This window comes from Vipera berus (genome assembly GCF_964194415.1).
Source record: "Vipera berus genome assembly, chromosome: 2".
In the NCBI taxonomy this organism is placed as follows: domain Eukaryota; kingdom Metazoa; phylum Chordata; class Lepidosauria; order Squamata; family Viperidae; genus Vipera; species Vipera berus.
In genome coordinates this window covers 158,736,298-158,758,688 of record NC_138203.1, presented here as the reverse complement: position 1 = coordinate 158,758,688, position 22,391 = coordinate 158,736,298, and the positions used below count along the sequence as shown (strand labels likewise).

Sequence of the window (22,391 nt, the reverse complement as noted above, 5' to 3'; positions counted from 1 at the left end):
CGTATCTTAATTGCATTTTTTCTGGAAATAATGCTTCCTTTGGAACTAATGAAATCTGAACTGAGGAAATGCAATCTGCCACTTTGACATCTAGAATAACTGGAAGATGCCATTAACAGAGGAAGAGAATTCTCCATTTTCTATGGTCATAACTTAGTCATCCTGTTATTGGAATTCTGAAATCAACCACATTAGTTGTACTTACATAACAAATAGCATATCTGAATCACCCACTCTGATAACGAAGATGATTAAAATGTTCTTTCATAAGGCTTTATATGCAACATATTATGAAAATTACTTGGCAATCTATAATAAAAAGATAAAAACTTAAACCAAAATTCAATCTGTTAAAATGGTGTAATCAACAATTAAAATCCTGTCCTCAGAGATGTGCTTTAAAAATGAACAAAGATTTTAAGTCCCTAAAATTATCTGGAGAATAATTGTAAACACATTTAAGAATTTCAACAAAATTCATGCCCACCAATGCACTTATCCATTATTTCCCCACTCAGCAGAGCCCTCATTTCTCCCCTTGGGTTTGGCCACTAAAATGACATTTAAAAAGCAGGGTGCATCACACTGGTCTATTATTTGGACAACACACTTTCCTCTATGCCTGATGGTAGACAGAATTGGGTTTTCCTTCCCCCTCAGTGAATTTAATTTGTAACTATAGCATTAGAGGGGGAAAAGCCTATCAAATCAAACATGTGGAGGTCTAGATTTTGCAATCAATGCTCAGATCTTATCAGGGATACCGATTACATAATCTGGCTGTACTTCAGAGTTGGAGAATCTTTCCCAGCTGGAACCTCACCTAAGGCCATATGACATAATGGTTATGACATTATTGCTCTTCCTCCACAAAGCTCCGTCCCCGTTTAGAGACCAAAGAGCTGACTTCATCAGCAGCGTTCAGTTTTTTTTTTTACAAGGAACTCTTACTACAATGGCAACAAAAATTCCAGGCTTTATCTGGAGATTTAAGTCATTGACTTATCAACATTCCTTAAAAGAATTGATAATGTGGAAGGATTTGTGATTTCACAAACCTACATTTAGACTGAGATCCTTCCTCATATTGCTAATTATTGGGGTGCTTCAACATACTGGGTGGGGGTTTGGAATTTAAAATCCAGCAAATCTCATGTTGCTTTAGTTTCTGATATACTAAAGTGATATGCAACACTCCAATATATTAGATTTCAAATCTCATGATGAAGATACTTTATTGTCATGTTGTAAATTCAGCAAAGACTGGAAGTGATCTTTCCAATATTCTTCTTGTGGGCATATTTTAAAGCTGCGAAGATTTTTCCTTCCTTCCTTCCTTCCTTCCTTCCTTCCTTCCTTCCTTCCTTCCTTCCTTCCTTCCTTCCTTCCTTCCTTCCTTCCTTCCTTCCTTCCTTCCTTCCTTCCTTCCGATCTACCTATCGGAGTCAGTTCCAAAGCAGGAAAGAAGTTATGAGATTTTGTTTCTCAGCAACAGAACAGAAATTATTATTATTTCATACGAACATCAATTACTGGCTTACTACTTTTTGTATTGTCTTAGGATGGATATAGAAAGCCTTGTTTATTTACTACTAATTGAAGCAATTGGAGTCATAAGTCCATGCTGATCTGTTTCAAATCACTTAGAGATCTATCAGCAGATCTTTATGTCCCCATCCACTTCTGCAGCACAGGAAGCGGCAGCCTCTCCCATTTCCTCCACCTTGTAAAATTTCATGTCCATAAAATGGTGTTGGAAACAGCAGGTGCTGTTTCCCCAGTGTAAGCAGCTGGAAGGCTTGATTAGTTAAAGTCTAACAGCAAATGCCTTCAGTTTCTCTGAATGACTTGCAACAAGCAGAAAGGATATCAGCCACATCCAGAAAACTCTCTTCTGAGTACAGTGATTAATTATTTTGGTATGATTTCACAGCACAAGTTGTCTGGAAATAATAGGAACTGTTGTCCCCCACGAACCTGGGAGGCTTCTGGTTGGACAGGAAGTATTACAAATGGCTGTGCACTGTGTGATTAATTGTGTAGCAGTCTCACTCAGTAAGACACTACTACAGATCTTGCATATTTATATGAAATGTCTATCTGATGCTCAAAAACCAGTGCAATTTTAGGTTTTCGTATTTAGCCAGTTAAGACAAGCCAGTGTCAAAATTATCTGCTTAATATCTGAAGATCAGATCCAGAGATTCCTATCTTTCTGGAAACAGATGATCCCTGCCTTTATGCTGTCATACAACATTTTGGGTAGTTTATTGATTTCAGAAATAAATGTAAGGTCGTGTGGAAACACTGAGCGTAGAGAAAGCCAAGGCCCTTCCTTTGGCACAGTTGCATTAATCCAACTATAAATTCTATATCAATCTATATATATTTATTTACTCTTTCACTTTCTTCATACCTCACAGTGTAGGAAGAGCCCATACATATTATGGTGAATATGTGCATGTCACTGGTGTTTAGAAGTTGGTTTATGGGGTTAGTCCTCTTCCACACAGTTGAGTTAAATCACTTTCTACCCAAATGGAAAGATGGAAAATGTCTAAGGCTGATTTAAGTCCTTGCCTCTAAGTGCTTAACAACTGCATCACAGGATGAAACGTACCTGGGACAGTTTGCTTGGATTTTGCTAGTACTCCTTGCCATTTCAACCCAGAGTTCTTACTGGAGGCACAAATGACCAGGCTCAGATTATCCTACTTTGGAAACATCATGCAAAGATTTAACTCTCTTAAAAAGGCGGTAATGCTGGGAAAAGTGGAAGGAAACAAAAGAGGGTGATTCTGTGTTCTATAATTAGCTACAAACTGGATGGATTCAATTACAGTGGTGATGTTACAGAACTCATTATAGATGTCCACAGATAAATTTTGTTCATTATTGGAAGTCCTGAAAGACCAGGTTAGGGACAGATTATATATGAGAAAATCAATTGTTATGGAGAAAATCTATGTGATCACTAAGAGTTGGCACTGACCTGATGGCACATAATCAGTCAAACAATCCTCACTATTACCACATGGCAAGCCACAATAAAATGTTACTCATAGTGGAAGATGGAAGAAGTAGTCCAGGGGGAAAAAGCATTCAAGTTCAGTAACTTTCATCCTTTCAATATTTCTGTGCAATTATTGTTAACCATCTCTTCTCTCTGGCTACTTTCTGTTACATCCTCTCTTTTGGTTTGAATTATATTTTATCTTTCTTCCATCTTTCTTCCATAATAATCCATTTTGCCTGAGCACAGCAGGGTAGGTTGATACTAGTCTTTTGCAAGGCCACTCAAAGAGCATCCATAGCTAATTGTGGACATTCACTGGGTCTCCCTCATTTCTAATCAACTTTAATTACTACGGCACCCTAGATCTCAAAGAGGCTGCTGAATGGAGAATGCTTTTTAGTACATTTTCAACTTCTGTCCTTTATTTGCCTTGGTTAAATAGCCAGTCTCCACAATCACAATGCTGAGACTGGGAAGTAACATGACATATCCTAAGGTTGGCCCAAGCATTTTAATTCTACAGTGGATAGGCCATAGATTTTCTTATTTGCAGGTACCTGAGTTTTTCAGTTATGGAAGGATTGAAAAAGACTTTGATCTTAGGCACCCAAGGCAATGACATACAGCATGTAGTCAGTTGTTTGGCTTGGATGTCATTATCTCTCAAAACTGCCTTCCTTTACCTATAAGAAAAGGTGAACTGCAAGGTCAAGTGTCACTCAAACTTAATATAGATATCTGTTTCCAATGGAATTGAATATAGAAAGGACTGCAGTTAGATAGAGAATGCATACTATATTTACTTCAGTAATAACAATGTCTGTTTCCTGTCTTCACTAACACAAATGGCTTGGAATAAAATGTTATAGTTATCATTTTCTAAAACATATCAAATGTAAAATACCCTGAAATTAAATGTGCTGCTGATAGACACATATAAAACAGAATTAGCAAGGGGCAATATTTCTAGAAGAATGTAAACATATATATAGCATTTGAGAAGTTGTCCATTTATCTGGAAGATAATCATTATTCCTCCAGTTAAAACTAGGTATTTATTCTGGACTAGCTACCAGTGCAAATATTAATTACTCATGGGGGAAAAAAGAAAACTATTTTAGCTATTATCTTCAGGATTTCACTATTTTTATTTGGGGGGTGTCAGATGCTTCCTTGAAATAATAACACAATGTATTTGGAAAAGCATTTATCTCCATCTTTTTTTTAAAAAAAAAATATTTTGCAGAAAATTAGTCCTAACAAAAGGATTAATTACCCTGGTACAGCAGCAAAAGTTCTTTCCTTCAGTTTTTCTTCTTGATACAAACTTTAATTTCCTGGAGTTTGCAACTCTTACATCCAAAAACAAAAGCTCTGAATGGTGTGGTTTTCTAACTACTTTTTGATGCAATCCTATATCCATTATTTATTTAATTTATTTATTTATTTAATTATATTTGTATACCGCCCTTCTCCCGAAGGACTCAGGGCGGTGAACAGGGCAAACATATAAAAGTACAAAAATACAAAAGTTAAAAAAGAATTAAACGAAATGCCCAAGCTACAACAATAAGTTAAATACATTTAAAACAACAATAAAATCCCAACCCATCCCCCATCAGGCCAGGCTGGCTTGTTCGAACAAATAAGTCTTCAGATCGCGTCGGAAGGAGCGAAGGTCGGGCGCCATCCGGAGCTCAACCGGCAACCGATTCCATAAATCCAGGGCGCCCACAGAGAAGGACCTCCCCCTGGGGGCCACCAGACGACATTCTCTGACCGGTGGCACCCTGAGGAGGCCCTCTCTATGGGAACGCACAGGGCGGAGGGAAGTTGACAATGCCTCAAATAATACATATTTCATATTCCCCAATGTAAAAGTAATCTGGTGATGGGTTTATATTTGCAACGTTAGAAAATCATAAAATTGGACTGCAGTGTGTATGGGGTGTAAATTGGAGGTCAGGGACCTGCTGGATTCTAGGATTCACCACTAACCCTCCAAATTCTGGCAACATTTAGAGTTCTAATTAAATGTACCAAAGAAAGATTACCTCACAAAATCCATAAAAAGGTAACCCATTCTTACATGCTTCCACTCTATTACTAGAAGGATAGATTCATATATTAGAGGGCTATAAGATCAAAGGAATTCAGCTCAGTTCTTAATAATCTGACAGGTTACTTTTTTTTTAAATTCCAGAAGTACATAAAATACACAGTGTCCTGCAAATTCCTTAGTAAATCATTAAAAGGATTCTGACTGGACCCTTCTTGAGTACCGGTAATTGGCATTACTTCAGTATCAGCTTTAAAATTTCTTTTCAAGGCATTTCTAGGAACTGGGCAGCTTTCTTTAACAGAGCCAATAAATTCTTTTCCTAAAACAGGAAATGTAAAAGTGAGGTATAGTAAGCTTGTGAATTTCCTAAGTGTGGAGATAAATGGGTGAGGACCTGCAGAATGAGAATCTTAAGGATTAAATCTCCATAGCAAATATATATTTCAGGGGCCAGGGATGGGTTGTGTGGAGACACAGAGACATGCTATGGAGCAGACCAATAGAAGAATGCTTTCCATGTATTTTTCAAGTTTCCACTTGTCTCCTATAATTACAGGATATGCTGGGCTGATTAGCTGTTCCCAAAATAATAAAGAGGTGTTGAGGTTAATAGCCAACAGGAAGTTGAAACCTTCTTCCAGGTCACCAAGGACTATTTTGTGTGGAAGTGACAAAAAGCAGGTAGGATTAAGAGCTGTTGTTTGGTAAATCACAGCAGAAAGCTATTTACTTCCCTTGGGAAAGTTTGAGGTAAGAGGAACTTGCTCTTTGCAAGTGTTTAAAAGCCTGAGCTGCAATTACATAGTTTTTGTCAGTTTTTGAGGTGAAAAGCATTGGTGGATAATGAGGGCATACTGTATAAAAGTAAACTTTGGACATTACAGTAGATATTTGGACATTGCATTTTGCTTTTCAAAATTTATTTTTTTGCACACTTTCAGCCAAGGGAACAACATTTGAAGCTTGTAACTGAGCAACATTCTTTATATGTATTTCATTATTTACATTAAAATGCTGTAGATCATAATATTACTGTTGAATGATATTCCTTATTTGGCATTATCACACATTTAAGAAGCTTGTAGTTCATTCTGGAAATGCTTACATGACCTTTTAATTGATTAATTGATTGATTACATTAATTAATTAATTACATTTCTGTTCTGTCTTTCTGTCTATCCAACACTTGAGATGATCTACATTAGTGAAAATTGTAAGTCATTCTCTTTGATGTTGGTTTGGGAGTCAAGACATACTCCAAATCCATATCAAAAACTGAGTATTTCAGTTTCAACCACGAAATACTCTATATTCACTTGTCAAACGACTGATTAAAGGATGAATTTTGAGAGATTTTGAGAACGCTGCCGGGTTTTATGATATTAATAGAAGGATTATTTTGTTTGTTTTTATTCTGCTTATTTATTAACTTTGGCAGACACTATGAAATATTTTCAGGCCGTGATCCTAAATATATAAGTCAGGGACGTTCTCCATTAAATATACTTTGATTTTTTTGGAGGGTACGAATGGAAAATAGCAGGGCTACAGTTCAGTTGTCAGAAGATAACTAACAGGTTAGTCTGCAGAAACATTGCAGCCTTTGAAAATGGAAAAAGCATTCAGATTAGATGAACTATCAGATGAATGATATAAAGCATTTACAGTCTTATTGTAGGACAGTGGTGGCGAACCTTTTAGAGACTGAGTGCCCCAAACCCACTTATGTATCGACGGGTGCTGGGTCGTGGCAGACTGAGTGGTCGTGGCCAGGGAGGGCGTGGCCAGCTCGATGTTGTTCCTGAGGAGGGATGCCTGTGGGGGCTGGGCAGGGTTGGGGGAGATCCAGGGGCAGGAGGTGGGGCAGGAGGGTGTCTTGCTCAGCTGATGGCTTGGGGGGAAGGAGGCAGCTACACCCCCTCCCAAAGTCTGCCATCTCATGAAAGCAGGATGAAAACTCCCCCCAAAAAACAAGGAAAAAAGTTAATGGTTTTCTTTCCTGGGGGGTGGGGGGCATGGCGAAAGGCTCCTGAGCCTTGCAGCTCTTCTGAGGGGGGGAGGAAGAGAGTGGGGAGGGGCTGTGCTGGGATTGGGGCTCTTCGTGCTTTCCGCTGCCCGCCTGCGCTCTTCTGCCAAAGATACTGTGGCTCCATTTGCCTGGCAGGGCAGGGGTACACTCGTGCTCGGGGATGCATGTGGGGATTCTGCCAGCCAGGCATGCCGGGATGTCTCCCTTCAGGCTCCCACGGCCTCTCCCCCCCTCCAGGCTGGGGCTGGTTAGATTCCCCTCATGGACAGCACTGCGCCCATCCCCAGCCAGCCCTCCTCCTCCTCCATCCTCCTGGTCTTTCTGCTGGTGGACCGTGGCTTACTGAGCCTCTCCCCGCAAGCATCCTCAGGTGGAGGAGCTGGGCAGCATCTGAGGCACAAGTGCCCAGGTGGGCAGCCACCGCAGCTCCGCTTGCCTGGCAGGGCAGGGGCGCACTCACGCATGGGGATGCACATGGAGCTGCTGCCTTGCTTTTCGTGCCGGGGCTGGGCTGGACTGGACTGGGTGTGAAGCCTCCACACCACTTCTTCCCCTGCAGACATCGGAAGCACCCACCCTGCCTACCCCTCATCCCAGTGCAGCTGCCACCGTCCCACTCTCTCCAGCCCATCGTTGACCAGCCGGGTGTGCCGACCTCAAGCCTTGGGCAGATGGAGGCCAGAGGGGAGCAAGAGCTCCAGCTGCCCAGATCCTCCACCTGTGGGAGGAGGATGGAGGAGGAGGGCTGGTTGGGAATGGGCGCAGTGCTGCCCATTGGGGGGAATCTGACCAGCCCCAGCCTGGAGGGGAGAGAAGCTGAGAGAGCCCAAAGGGAGGCAGGAGTGGTGCTTGGGGGTAGCCACTCTCCCGCCTCTTCCCATGCTCCCACAGAAGGACTGGCTGACTTTGGTGTCACCTGGGAAGGCCTGACTGTGCATTTGCTCAGCGGCGCTGGCGGGCTCTTCCTTCCTTCCTTCCTTCCTTCCTTCCTTCCTTCCTTCCTTCCTTCCTTCCTTCCTTCCTTCCTTCCTTCCTTCCTTCTTTTTTTCCTTCTCCCTCCCCTTCTTCCTTCCTTCCTCTCTCTCTCTCTCTCCCTTTCTCCAAAGTCCAAACTCATGTGTCCTCCTTCCCCCGCTAGCCTTCTGCAAAGCACAAACAGACGCCGTGTCCTACTTGTCTTCTCCAAACTCATGGCCACCATCGCTTCTAAAGGCTGTCTGCTCGCTCACTCACTCTCTCGCTGCACTCCCGCCAAAACCTGCTTTTATGGGTTCCCCTCCCCCCACCCAGCTCGTGCAGTTGTTCCCACAAGAGTGCTGCTGGATTCGGTTTCCCTGCCCTCTCCAGTTCCCACTAGTCAGGTGCACATGGAGAGAGGGAGGGGAATGTTCCTCTGGCATGCATGCTGACATAAAGGGCTCTGCATGCCCAGTCTGGCACGCATGCCATAGGTTCACCACCATGGTTGTAGGATGTTTATAATCAATCATTGTATCTTTCTATATTTTCTTCATTGTTTTCTTCATAGTATGGTACAATATTATTAAAACCTGAGAAAGACATCATAAAATATATAAACTAATATTTCTGCTTCACGTGGACACTAAAATATTAAATATGATACTAGTCAAGAAGCTACAGAAAGTAATACCATCTTTAATTCACTCACTACATTTATAAAAAAATATAAAATGTCTAACAATAGCTAACAGTTGATTGATAGTATGATATTGCCACAGATAAATTGGAAACAGCTGTTCCTCCTTTGTTAGATGATGAAAAGGCCTTTGATATGGTCTAGATCAGGGGTGTCAAACTGCTGGCCCGCGGGCCAGACACGTCACAACGAAACCGCGCCCACCCCATTGCCGGCAATGAGGAAAAAGCTCCGATATGTCGCGCGACATCACATGACGTTGCGAGTTTGACATGCCTAGTCTAGATTGAATTTATGAAGTGCATTCTAAGAAGATAAAAGTTTTCACTGACAAACTGCTGGTATCTTCACCCAGTGTATAGAGTTATTATGAATGTATTTGTAATATAACCAATTAAGTTACTTTGTGGCACCTGACAATAACCACCCTTGTCTCCTTTAATCTTCAATTTTGTTCTTCAGCTATTGGTTCTTTCAGTTGGACAGTTTCAAGATATTACAGGGGTGGTGATGTCTGAGACAGAATATAAATTGTTCTTGTATACTAGTGACTTGATTATTTTATAACAATATTATTTATTATCTGGTTGTTCTATTACCTGGAATTGTTAAAATATGCTGCCTTTGGGATCCACTGTATCTGTTTATGATTATGTGCCATCAGATCAGTGCCAAGTATTGATGACCAAAGATTTTCTCCACAACTACTATATCTATATTTTATTATAAGAGATTAGGATTTACAATTTGTACAGACTCTGTAAAATACCTAAGTTTACATCTTTGTTGATATATGTTGCAATATTTTGAATTAAATATGTGCAATTTTATGGTTAAAATGGCCATTAAAATTTTGCATATAATTAATATTATCAAAATAAATATTGTATTAAAATGGATATATACTCTAAGAATGATGCCAATGTTAATTCCTATTAGATATATTATTTAGATAGATGAATTAATGAGAACATTTCCTTGGCAAGCTGAAGCCCTTTAAATATCCTTTGCCCATTATAACCTACCAGTATATCATTGGCATTTGATTTGATGCTATTATTTTATTTTATTTTTTGGAATTAGACTTTTAATGATTAATTTCTTCTTTGGATCTACTTGGAGAGCAAGTGTGTAATAGCTCTGAAATCTTGGTAAGTTTTAGAGTCTACATATACTAAAGTGCGATCCATTCTCTAACTCAATTTAGTTATTAATAGATAATAGTTGCACTTATTTATAGATAAGCAGTTATGTTTTCATCCCTAATTGGATGGGAAATTGATGCTGTGACATAACTCAAATTTGAAAATAGCAGAAGAGGTAGTTTATTGGAATGCTTCAGCTAAACAAGGAATTAACTCTTCAAATAAATTGCTTTCTAATCTTTAAGACTTTGACTGTTCACATGTTGAGTGTGGCTTATCTACAATATTTACTTGGCAATTAATACAATTGATACATTTATCAGTTAAATAGTATGGCATGGATGTTCTAGCTTTAGCAGCTTCCATCCTCCCAGCTGTTTGAGGGGTATTTATTGGAACCCTCAAATAACGCTTACAAAGAGGTAGACATTCAATTTTTTATATTGCCACGGCCAGCCCTAGAAAACAGACCAGATCATTAAATGAACTCCAACATCAATACAGCTAAAGCTACTTTAATTGTGAATAGTATAAAGCAGAATCTTTATACCAAGTCTGATTGTGCTGTACAGTATTTCCTTTTCCTTCCTATACTCCTGTAAATTAAGGAAGCATGTGCCTGAATTGCTTTCAAATGTCATCTCATTGCTTTGGACTTAAAAAATGATTCACCTCTTTTAATTGATTAGATAATGGTTTTTACCTATTTCCATTATCTTCATTACTCTCCACAATTACATTATTTGGTCTTATTTTGCAATAGCGTTGTTTGTGTTTCAAATTACTACAACTCAGTATAACATTGGAAATAATTATTATAGCTAAGGATATTAATGTGATGTTGAATTACATTTCTAAAACTTGGAATAAGTTATCTCATAAAGATATTAGCTCTGTCAAGACATGGCATGACAAAGAGGATAATTTTACATTCAGTAACTGAAAATTCTTTTCCTGATTTTAAGGAAATGATTCAAGGTAAGAGTTAGCTATCTATTTTTGAAAAGTCTCTCTGCTCTAAAAATGAAAAAACTAAATATGCATAGTGCTGTTAATGGTCCAAATATATTCATAGATTTAAGGATTAACTTGATTTTATATCATTATAAATCATTATCATATACATGCTTTTTGTTAATTAGTTTTTTCTTTTGTTATATTTATTTCAATTAATGTTTTTCTTGCTTATATAATCACTTCATTTTTTGTTGATGCTATTTTATATTTCACCATTACTTTTTTAAATTTATATTTTAATTTTTTAATTACTTTTAAATAAAAGACATGATTTTTTATGATCTGAAGAGAAAAACCAAGTCTCTTTAGCCTTCTGGCTTAAAAAATAAATAAAATTGCAATCTTATACATATATTTATTAGCAAATAAAAATCTAAAGCCAATATACTTTTTAATGAAAAGTATGCTGAATTATACTGTTCTGCTGAAATGGAGATTGAGAATCAGTAAGTTTGAATGAAGAACATCAGGATATGCTGTTGACTGACGATCATGTTAACATAGTCTCATCATCTGCTCCTTTGATTGGTCCTTTGGTTAAAAGGACATGTAGCAAAATCTCCATATAACTATGTGGCATATGTCATCCTAATTGTGTATTTTTTGTGTTGCAACATCAGGTTCTTTCACTCCCTTCCCCCAACTAGAAGCAGCTACAGTATTTACTTGCTTCTGGGAAGGGAAAGGAAGGAAGGAAGGAAGGAAGGAAGGAAGGAAGGAAGGAAGGAAGGAAGGAAGGAAGGAAAATTTCTGATGCTTCCTACTCGCTTCTCAAAGAAACTCAATGTGGAAGCCAGCAGGAAGTTCCTCCTGCTCCCATTGTTTTTTTTTTTTTTTGCACATTGTGTTTCTCTGTTTGGGTAAGGACATCTCTCTGAAATAATGACCCAATGGGGCACGGGTTGTCTAGTTACATTATATTAGTTCTGTAGTTGTAGCCATATGCAAACCCATATCCTGCTCTCTTTTCCTCCCCATTACTGAGGATGATAGATTTCAAGATTCTTTATTAAATAATGTCATCTAATGAGACCTTGGAAGCATGCCTTCTCTGTCACAGCACCTGTCTTGTCAATTGGCATAGCCTTCCCCCTTCCATTTGTATATGGCTTCTACCATAAAGACATTTTGAAAAGCATTAAAAAACAGTTTATTTTCCTAGGCCCTGGGATAAAATGGTGGCAAGCATCCACTTTTCTGGTTATACATCTCTTTGTTCTGTTACTGTATGGTTCTGGATTTTACTGGTATAAAGCATTCAGTGTCACTGGGAGTAAGGTTTTTTAAAATAAATTTATGTAAATAAATAAAATGGTTTTTTTTTTAAAAAAAGTAATGATATAGATCAGAGGCCCCCAATCTTTTGGGCACCAGGGACCAGTTCCCTGGAGAGAGGTTTTTCCGTGGATTGGAGAGTGTGTGGTTTTGTGTACTGTCTACATCTCGTGGATGGAGTTTTGCTTGTTTGTGTGGACCGGTTGCTGGCATGCTGCGGATCGGTACTGATCCACGGACCGGGGGTTGGGGACCCCTGATGTAGATATTGAGGAACAGACTAAAATCAGTCCATCTGTGAGTGAACATTATCTTCAAGTTAGCAACAGAGGTCAATTTTAGGTGGAACATTTTTGCAAACAAGGAATCCAGACAAAAGTTCGGGAAATTCTCAGATAGGTATTAATCCATGACCCTTTATGGATCTGGAAGAAAACTTTCAGAACATAAGAAAAAGTATTTTAAAAGGGGAAAAAAAGCAAGCATATGCTGAAAGAGTGAAAATTAAATATATGTCTCCTGATGTGTATTTAAATATGGATGGAACTTGTACTGGATATTTTTCTGTGCTTCTTCCTCCACCTAAGCTTTTGTGTCAGTTATCCAATTTATCTGCTAAAAAGAAAAAAAAGCTTAAAAGACTGTAACCCAACTCCACAGTGACCTGTTTAATCCTGTCCTCTGCTACAGTATGAACTGAAAGACTTGCAGGGCAAACAATGGCTGCAAAACAGATAGAGCAGCAAGATGAGTATCTCCTTCTCTTTGTCTTAATTGCCTTTGATTTCTTGCGGAAGAGACCTGCCACTATTTTGGAAAGGTTGCACAGGCTTCGGGGGCATGTTGTAACAGTCCTTTTTTAAAGCGGAAGTTTTGAATTTCAGGGAATAGAATAATGCAACGGCTCCCCAACAAAACATCATGAAAGAATAATAATGTTCCTTGCTAACGCCAGAAAGTATAGAATTCTGGATCAACAATGAGAGACAGTGCCTTTGTATTAAGTAATGGAAGATTCCTAAGTGAAGAGCCAAGGCATCAAAGTTTCACAAGTGTGTGCGTGTGTGTGTGTGTGTGTGTGTGTGTGTGTGTGTGTGATGTGTGCCTGTGTATATGTAATATGGGGATATTTCCAAAGAAAATTGCATGGTAACTTATTCCTTAGGTATTTTTTAAAAAATAATTGATGTGTATTTATTCCAGCTGGTGGTAGCATCTAGCTGACCTTGATGATGCTCAGAATTGAACTTGGGTTGTTACTGGAAGAAAGATCACCAGAAAAGCCCAGGCGTATCTGTGGATTTTTTTTAAAAAAAATCTATATTACTGTCAGCAAAACCATGCTCAACTCAATAAAGTCTTTCCTTTTAAAAAAAGGAAAAAAAGGAATAAGTTTAAGTGAATAATTTATCTGCATTGAGGGTTTACATACTTCAGTTCTGGACAAAGGTTTCAATTTTACTTCTTTAATTAATTAAAATTAAAAGATGGGAATTCATGCAAGTGTGCCAACTCTGGACTATCTATGAATTTATGCATTTATATCTATGAGTTTGTCTTTCCCTGATTTAGGAAACCCACCAACTTTACATATACACACATACATTTCTCCAGTGAATGTACCGGTACATTTGGACCTTCAGAGCCAGCAAGCATTCATATATTGTGCAATGGGGACAAATCATGAATTTGTAGCCAATCAATGCATATACAGTATGTCAACTTTTGATGCAAACATGACAAATGGGGATATTAGTTAGATTATACTATGGATTTGTAAAGGGATCAATGTTTTAAAAGAAAACATGGGGGGGGTTACTTACTGCAAGATACTGTAAGCTGGTGATTCCTCACTTTGTGGAGCTTTTATAAAAGTTCTATAGGACTGGTTGCAAAGAATCTTAACCACAATTTTCATTTAATTGCAATACGTTTATGAATCTTTGTCAAATTGTGTTTGATTGTATTTCTTAATTTAGAAAACAAAAAAATACCCTATAAATTAACTTGCATCGGCAGGATGTGCATCTTTTTTCATGTCCCTGTCTCTTGACCTACTATTCCAAGTAGTTTTCTGTAATGGGGTAAGTTTCTCCAGCACCTATATCGTTATACCTATTTTTATTTATTACACAAAGTTGTTATATACATTTTTTTTCAAAGTGCAGGAAAACACAGATGTTGGTATGTGAGTGCAGCCAATTTTCCTGTAAGCATGGGAATACATTGTATACTAAATTTATATTACAAATTTGAATGGAATTGATTATACATACATGTCTGTCTGCATCCTTGTGCAAATTAGAGATTGTCAGAACTCCCAAAACATAGACTGTGCCATGAGAAGGACCAGTAAGTATATGATACTCACTATAATACTCCACCAACCCCTTTTTTAAAATCATTAACAAAAAGATCTGTAACATCAGTTTTGCCCTTGGTCTGCCTATTTCATTTATTTCAGCAAGCGAGCAAGTATGTAGTTAGCTAGCTTTTATCAAGTAAGGTTTGGTTGCAAGAAGAAAAGACGAGACACCAAGAATTCTTTGTTCTGAGATAGAGAGCCTCTTTAAAACAAAGATTAAATGCACTTTGGGGAATTAAAACCAGAAACCTTTTTAATACCATAAGCTTGTTTTTTTGGTTTAAACTGGGATTACCTTGTATACTCATGGAGTATCACAATGCTGAAATGTGTATCTTAACCTAGAGCAAGGTTTCTCAATCTTGGCCAACTTTAACATATGTGGACTTCAATTCCCAGAACTCCCAAGCCAGCTGTGTTCGCTGGAGAAGTCTGGGAGTTGAAGTCCACACATCTTATAGTTGCCAAGGTTGGGAAACCCTGGTCTAGAGCATTTCTGATGTGCTAAAGTTGCCTCGGTTGTGGTGGATGTTCATGGATATATTTTTTCTGACACATTTCCAGCTTTATTTAAAACATTCTTGAGAAGTTGAGGTTGAAGTTTCCAAGTGTTTATTCTCTCAGGTGGAAAATATTCTCCTGGCTCTATCATCTCCCACTGCGAGGCACTTTCCACTCTATTGCTTTCATGTCAACCTTCAATACTCATCATATTTGAAAGATATCTTAAGAGAAGAATCAAATTTCCCAATCTCTGTGTAGCTAGGCTGTTCCAATCTGTAGTTAGTTTTCATATTCACTTAGCATCTATAGTGGGGGGGGGGGGGAAATAGCCAGCTGCCAAGTTTCACTGAGGAAGAGAGGATTTCTCATGAAGCTCAGGCAAACAAGGATCTGTAATGGAAACCCTGCCCCACCTTTAATGCCTTGAGATTAGTCATGAACTCTTCAGTGTTAATTACCGTAGCCAAATAGCAACTTTAGTTCACTTGGGCTGCAGCCTAAAGAGTTATCTGAGAGATGCCTCAAAGGCCGGATATATTGGTTTCCCATCAAAGGTAAAAAAGGTCAGATTACATTGGCACCCTGGGAACTTGTGCAGGCCTTGCAACATTTCCTATAATCTTTGTTAGATGTCATGCACTCGCTTGCACACAACCAATTATTAACTGATCGTTAATGTCAGGGTGTAATTCAGGAGTCACACTTATGTTTGAGTGACACAAAGCAGAGCAAAAGTGTAAGAAAGTTCCAGTGCATACAGCTGTGGGATCACTCAGATGACAAGAAAATGCTTTGTTGCAGCCTTCCCAATAGGGTATTTCCTGATATGTTGGGACAGCAACCACCACATGGCCAGAAATTCTAGAATTATATTCTAAAGGTGGTGGGAGAGTGCTGAGCTGGAAAAAACTGGTCTATTAAACAACAGTGAAGTTGCTAGGATTGGTGGACAAAGGTATCTCAATTCAACCTGGACTGCAAGCCAAACATGATTCTTTGGATGTAAACCCTATAGAGTTACATGTCAACATATGTGCCTAAAATTCAACTGCTAGGTACTAATATTTTTTTGTGCCAGAGAACTGTACTATTAGATCTAGTGGTGTGTGTACATGTGTGCTTTATTTATGTTTATCAGATAGCAACCTGCTATATCAGGCATGTCAAACTGCCGGCCCGCGGGTCAGATGCGTCACGCTGAAACCGCTCCCACCCCATTGCCGGCAATGGGGAAAAAGTCCCGATACGTCGTGCGATGTCACATGACATTGCGAGTTTGACATGCCTGTGCTATATTATATGCCAAAGAATAGCTCTTAAAGCTTAGGGAAAGGCAGTCTGTATGATATGGCATAAAAATTTGTGTAAGCCTGCATATGCATTGAGATATCTTTCTGGATAGTGGCCAAATGTTTCGAAACTTTTAAGGACATTTCACATAGAACATTTGGAGACTGCCTTGTGCAACTGTTTAAAAAAGATTGGTTCTATTGGAACCTACAGATGTACAACTGTTTTTTAAAAAAGGAGCTTCTTTCTTTTTAAAAAAAATCAAATTAAAATTGTGTTCAGATTGGATATTCATAAATGATAGCCTATTTTGGAAAATCCTTGCACCTGGATATATACTTTTCCTTGGAATATGACCCATTGAACTCAGTAACTCAGCTTTTCAACCTGTCACTCACCAGAGTTTTTTTTTACTTTTCAGCACTGATGGAAATGCATCAAATATTGAAGGTTCAGCCTCACTCAAGGACAAATGTTGGTAAATTTCCTTTCCTTGAGATCATTTCAGCAACAAAAATAATACTATTCTCAATGGATTATTGCTTAAAAGACTGACCATCCAAAGGAAAAGTGTTGGGTTCCTAGAGCGAAAAAATTGTGATCATCATAGAATCACTTCAGAAGCTTACCTTGCAATATCAATGTACTTGAAGTTTGAGCTCTATTTCAGACAAAGGATGTCTATGGTGTACTGTTTGTGCTCTGGAAGGGTTTTTTTTAAAAAAAAACACCTTTAGGGGAGAAGATTCTTCTGAAGCTTGGATTTCCCAGGACATCATGTAAAAAGTATCAAGGTGGCACCTCTTTGCACAAACAAAGCAAATGAGCTGAAGACCAGCTTTTTTTCAGACAACTTAATATGTTATTCTCAAATAAATAATAGGTTGCTACACACTATGTTCACTAGTGATGTGATAATTTGAGGAAATTGTGTGTCTTATTTGTGCTGGCTTTAGCTTCATATACAACACACACACAGTGCAATCAGCCGGTGCTCACTTACTGAGGCCACAGAAGCTTCATAAGTTTGGTCTTGTTATGTAAATCTTGCAAATATGAATAGATATTGACTATGGTCCTATATTTGGTATCTGGAGCAAGTTGAACTTAGTGGGATTTATTGCTGAATATAGGATGGACAGGATTATACTGAATAGAATAGAATAGAATAGAATAGAATAGAATAGAATAGAATAGAATAGAATAGAATAGAATAGAATAGAATAGAATAGAATAGAATAGAATGGGATCTTGGCGGTCTTCTAGTTCAGCCCCCTGCTCAAGCAGGAGAACCTATACCATCACAGACAGGTGAATGTCTAGTCTCTTCTTAAAAATCTCCAGTGAGGGAGTGCCCACGATTTATGGGGGTAAGCTGTTCCACTGGTTGATTGTTCTCACTGTCAGGAAATTTCTCCTTAATTCCAGGTTACTTGTCTCTTTGATCAGTTTCCAACCATTGTTTCTCGTCCTTCCCTCTGGTGCTTTGGTGAATAATGTGACCCCCCTCTGCCTTGTGGCAGCCCCTCATATACTGAAACACTGCTATCATGTCTCCCGTCTTTCTTCTTTTCTTTAGACTAGCCAAACCCAACATCCTTAAATTTCTCATTGATTGATATATGGTACATTCCCTTCAACCCATCCACTTTGCAGAGAGGACACTAATGGCCCTAATCAATACAGTTGTTCATATAAAGATTGCTATGATTTATTAAGTGCCATCAAGTTGGTGTCAACTCTTCGTAGATAAATTTCTTTCAAGATGATTTTTTTCTTAATATAGTATTTCAGTCTTCCAATTGCACACTTATTGTTCCTATAACTGAGACTATTGACCATTGGTTTTTTGCTGTTCTGTTCACAATATTTTGAGAAATCTTCTCCAATACCAACATTCAAAAGCATCAATATTCTTTCTATCCTTCCTTGAAATCCAACTTTTGCTTCTATAAGATCACCAAGAATATCACTGCTATTCTTATTCCCACCATGGCTATTCTTATTCTATATACAAGAACACAGTCATGAATTAAGTTGGATTTAAGTTAATTAAGTCCAACATCTGCACTGTCAAATGTCAAAAGAAAGCACTGAGTGTTGATCTTAGAAGTACAGGTCTGTTGTGGTTGTACCACCGACTAGAACGGGGGTGTCAAACCAGCAATGTCATGTGACGTGTTGTGACGTACCGGGACTTTTTTTTGCCATTGCAATTGGGTGGGCGTGGTTTCGCTATGATGCATCCGGCCCACAGGCCAGCAATTTGACACCCCTGCACTAGAACAAGGAATGTTGTGGGTCCTAACCCCTAAGGGACATTTTGGCAGGACTCAGAAGAAGGGCCTTCTCCATGATGGCTCCCTCCCTCTGGAACATCATCCCTCCAGAAATTAGACTGGCCCCCACTCTGACACTCTTTTGGAAGGCCCTGAAGAAGTGGTTCTGCCAGCGGGCCTGGGGAACCCAGAGTGGGATGGAGCCCATTAAATGGTTGGTATGAGTATGTGTTGTCACCGTGGTGGGTGGAGAGGTATTATTTTATTATTTTCACTTTTTATTATTTTTATTTCTTTTATATTGTGCTTTTATTTCCTGTAAGCTGCCTTGAGTCGCTGTGAGCGAGTAGGCGACAATATAAATTTTCCAAATAAAATAAAATAAATAAATAAATGATAAATAAAAGACATGTTTCTTTCTAAATTTATCATATTCACTGCAAGCATTTTTGCATTGATTAAAAACTTTGGGATTAGAGATGCATCAGAAAACTATGACACAACTAGGAATGTTCCTAAAAGTTAGCGAATGTGGTAGCATAATCAGCCTCAAATTAGTTGAGTTGTACTGTAATTAAGAGTGCCAATTTGTGTCAATGTCCCTGCATTAATATAATTCCTTGACAATTCTTCAGTCTGTTTTTGGGAGGAACTATTTCTTTTTTATTGAAAAGTTTTATCATACATTTTATCTTTAACAAACCCCCTACCCCTCCCCTATCCCCCCCTCCTTACCCCTCCCCCCCTCCCCCCCCCGACTTCCCAGAGCTAAGTACAAGGTATAAAAAACAAACAAAAAAAAAGAATCATAAACAACCATATGCTAACAACCGTAAACTCTAAAATCTATTTGTTCTGAGTATATCCAGAACAAATATGGGACTAAAAAGTTTCATGTAGCATTTGAATAAGTCTTCCCTTCTTTTCTCTTTTTTTTCCTCTTTTTTATATATTTTATATTAATAGTGTTTGTAGTTATCCTATATGAGCTAGAGAGTGATAGATTTTGGAGGAACTATTTCTTGATTTTCCTGCTTTGTTCCAGGTGGGATCCCGGGAAATCAGGAACACTATAATTGGATTTTTTTCTTTAATTGTATTTTTAAATTATATTGCTATAGTTAAATCTTAAAAATTAAAAATCTTATTTAATAGTTCAACCATATTTTAAAATCAAGTTAAATCTTCTATGTAAAATCCTGAAACAAAGTAATGTAGACTTTTATAATGCATATACATATTGAGTGGTAAAGAAAAGAAGAACTAGGGCTGCCCGCCCTTGAACCCCTCTCTGCCCTCAGTTGCAGCGTTTATATTTCATAATATCTCAGATAGGCAGGTATGTAACAGCCATTGCAGTTTAAGTAGCAGTAAAGTGGAAATTGTGGGAAGGTTGGTTAATTTCTTTTTAAGTAGATAATTGGCCTTCAGCTTGAGTAATTATTTATATTAATTTCTCAGCAATGAATAGGTTGCATAGGTTGCAAAGCTTGTCCCTTCAGATAACTGTAGTTTCCTCACTTCTCCTTTGAGATTAATAAGGCAATTTTACTTCTGTACTAGAGAGAGGAAAAGGAACAATTATTCTCTTGTCAATTAGACAAGAGTTGGGATCACACATCACCCCAAACCTTGATTTGCTCAATCACATTTAGTGAAACAGTCATAATAAGCAGGTTTTCCATATATTTTTAATACTGATATATGGAGGGCTGTCCCCAACAACTAATATTACATTTCCAGATGAATTATACTAATACCATTTAATTTACTCTGCTGTAAATGTATTAACAGTGGAATTTTTAAAGCTAACACTTGTGAATTGTGTGCTAAAGCAATGGCAGAATTTATTACAGGTAGTCCTCGACTTAAAACTATTCATTTAATGGCAGTTCAAATGGCACTGAAAAAAAGTGATTTATGACCATCTTTCACCCTTATGACCATTTCAGCATCCCCATGAGCACATGATCAAATTTTGGTCACTTGGCAACTGGCCTGTATTTATAATGATTGCAGTGTCCTGGGGTCATGTGATCATCTTTTGTGACCTTCCAACAAGCAAAGTGAATGTGGAAGCCAGATTCACTTAACAACAGTGTTACTAACTTAACAACTGCAGTGATTCACTGAACAATTGTGGCAAGAAAGGTCATAAAATGGGGCAAAACTCACTTAACAATTGTCTTGCTTAGCAATGGAAATTTTGGGCTCAGTTGTGGTCATAAGTCAAGGACTATTTGTATGGTACTTCAACATATTAAGCTGGAGCACACTGAGTCAACAATTGCAAGCAGAAAATCATTATTCATAGAACATATTAGGTTTCTGCACAATTTAATGGTGTCAACATGCTCTTCCTAATTCATCCATCCATACGTACATATATCTGTAATGATAGGGTGTTTTTTTCAATGCATCATTTTAAAATTTTCCGAGCAGCTCACAGTAAATATAAAATCCACTTGTGGTGAATAGTTTATTGTTTTTTTCAGTGGACATTATTTTTTCTAAAATGTACTATATTGTTTGGAAGCAGAGCAAACCATGATTGTGTGAGCTAGAGCAAGATACCATCTCCATTTTATTACCAGTACTGGCAAAGTGGCCTACATTTCTAGAAGCCTCACATTATTTTGGCTAGTTTTTCTCAGGGCGTGTTTCCATTCTGTGTTCATGAAAAAAAAAGCACATGAAAAGTGAGGCCTTATTTCACATTTGGAAAGAGCCGGCTCGGCCAACTGTCCAGCTGTAGCCTCGCTTTCTCAGCAGGCCATCCTCTTTTAAGAAGTCTGTAGTTTGCAGACAACTTCATTAAGGTAAGCCTCCAGAGAGAGGGGCATGGCTGTCAAATTAAGTTTGTTAGGACATGGAAAGATTGCCTCCAGGACCTTTTTGAGTTAGGGGAGAAGAAGGAGAGGACCTCTTAGCAAAGAGTCTAAGCCAGAGATGGCTTCCCTTGCTGACCTTTAGCACACATGTACTTAAATAACAATCTATTTTAATTACATATTGTCAATAGAATAGAATAGAATAGAATAGAATAGAATAGAATAGAATAGAATAGAATAGAATAGAATAGAATAGAATAGAATAGAATAGAGCTGAAAGGGACCTTGGAGGTTTTCTAGTCCAGCCCCCTGCTCAAGCAGGAGAACCGTCCTATACCATCTCAGATAAGTGACAGTCTAGCCTCTTCTTGAAAATCTCCAGTGATGGAGCGTCCATGATTTCTGAAGGCAAGCTGTTCCACTGGTTAACTGTCTTCACTGTTAGGAAGTTTCTCCTTAATTCCAGGTTGCTTCTCTCTTTGATCAGTTTCCAACCGTTGTTTCTTGTCCTGCTCTCTTGTGCTTTGGTGAATAACGTGACCCCCCCCTCTTCTTTGTGGCAGCTCCTCAAATACTGGAATACTGCTATCATGTCACCCCTATTTCTTCTTTTCTTTAGACTAGCTAAACACAAATCCTGCAGCCGTTCTTCATATGTTTTAGTCTCCAGGCCTTTGATCATCTTAGTTGCTCTTCTCTAAACTTTTTTCCAGACTCTCAATATCTTGTGATTTGGTGACCCAAATTGGCTGTAGTATTCCAAGTGTGGTCTTACCAGTGGCGTAGCGTGGGGGGTGCAGGGGGGGCCGGCCGCACCGGGCGCAACATCTGGGGGGGGCGCGCTCGCACTCGCAGCTCTCTGCCCCTGCCTGGCTCACTCACTCTCTCTCACTGCAGTGCTAGCTGTGCGAATCCGATCCG

The 22,391-nt window shown here is 38.5% G+C and overlaps 1 long non-coding RNA gene across 2 annotated transcripts in view; it reads left to right on the top strand.

The window, feature by feature from the left end:
• Positions 1–17,257, top strand: part of LOC308661639 — a 41,951-nt gene extending 24,694 nt beyond the window's left edge. Inside the window, exons 2-3 of one of the 2 annotated variants that reach the window (XR_014024995.1) lie at positions 5,635–5,759; positions 16,782–17,257. This is a non-coding gene — a long non-coding RNA (uncharacterized lncRNA). The remainder of the gene's footprint in view (positions 1–5,634; positions 5,760–16,781) is intronic. The other variant, XR_014024994.1, reaches the window with a different exon arrangement.
• The last annotated feature ends 5,134 nt before the right edge of the window (positions 17,258–22,391 follow it).